The following is a 1,013-nucleotide window of genomic DNA, read 5'->3' as shown; positions in this document are numbered from 1 at the left end:
TCAGCAGGTGAGTATTTTGTGACTCATGGATAACATCTCCCTATTGAAGAATAACAATTATAAAACTGATTCGATTCTCTTTGACAAGTCATCACAGGGCATCTTGTAAATAAAGAAAAAAAAGTACCATTCATATATGGTGCTCTCTCAGCAATAGTTACATTTCTGAATACTTCCACTCGATCATGTATTTTTGAAGCTTTAAAGGAAAGAAGAACAAACCCTAATGAGTTTTAAGACCAGGCTTATACATTTACAAACTGGACAATGATGTAACATGCAACAGCACAGGGCTAAATTGAACCAACGGGGCTGGCCCAGTCGGACGTCCTTAAACATCTCCTCCTGCAATGCAACCCCCTTTGCCCTGCCCTACAACTGAGGATATTCTTCCACCGATGATCTCGAACTGCAGAAACACGAGAGAAAGCTACTCTGCAAAACGCAGGGCTCTTCACCCAAAGCAGAGACAGTGCGAAGCACACCTGCGAAGGAAAACTGCACGGCAACCAGCTAGGGAGTTGTTACACCTTGTCAAGCACTAACTTGTAATGGGCCGGCTCTTTTTAGAGCTGGACAGTCATTTTTCTCCTGCGACAGTTCCTTTGCGCGCACGGCTGGGTCCCATTCATTGCGCGCTTCCCCGGGGAATGGCACGATACACGTAATGTGGCACAGGCCGCTGAGCCGCTTAAGCGACAAGCGAGCGAGTCAGGTGGGCGCCCAGCGCGGGGCCCGGCCGCTCGCACCCTCCTTCGCGCCCGAGCTGGGCGCTGTCCGCCGCCCCGGAGCCTCTCTAAGGCCGGGCCGGGCCGCACAGCCGCAGACGCGGCGGATCCCTCACCCCGCTTCCGCCATCTTTTCTCCTCCCTCACAAGGAGGTACTGCGCATGCGCCGAGCCGCTGGGAGGCTGGGACGGGCCGGGGTCGCGGGGTCACGTGGTCGCTGCTTTTTCCCCTCCGCCCCTTCAGGGGCGTGGTAGGCGGGGCCTGCGCGCGGGGCGGGGGGGGGG

The 1,013-nt window shown here is 55.3% G+C and overlaps 1 protein-coding gene across 6 annotated transcripts in view; it reads right to left on the bottom strand.

Moving 5' to 3' along the window:
- Positions 1-912, bottom strand: part of LOC102383512 (polyhomeotic-like protein 3) — a 28,991-nt gene extending 28,079 nt beyond the window's left edge. For 3 of the 6 annotated variants that reach the window (XM_025194513.1, XM_025194512.1, XM_025194514.1), the window contains exon 1: positions 128-209. The gene's annotated coding sequence lies outside the window, so the exon portion shown is untranslated. The other 3 variants (XM_014526968.1, XM_014526971.2, XM_014526972.2) reach the window with 3 other exon arrangements.
- Between the last annotated feature and the right edge of the window lie 101 nt (positions 913-1,013).

The sequence above is a fragment of the Alligator sinensis genome, unplaced genomic scaffold, assembly GCF_000455745.1.
Source record: "Alligator sinensis unplaced genomic scaffold, ASM45574v1 scaffold1733_1, whole genome shotgun sequence".
Taxonomy (NCBI): Eukaryota; Metazoa; Chordata; order Crocodylia; family Alligatoridae; genus Alligator; species Alligator sinensis.
This window is presented reverse-complemented; position numbering and strand designations above follow the sequence as displayed.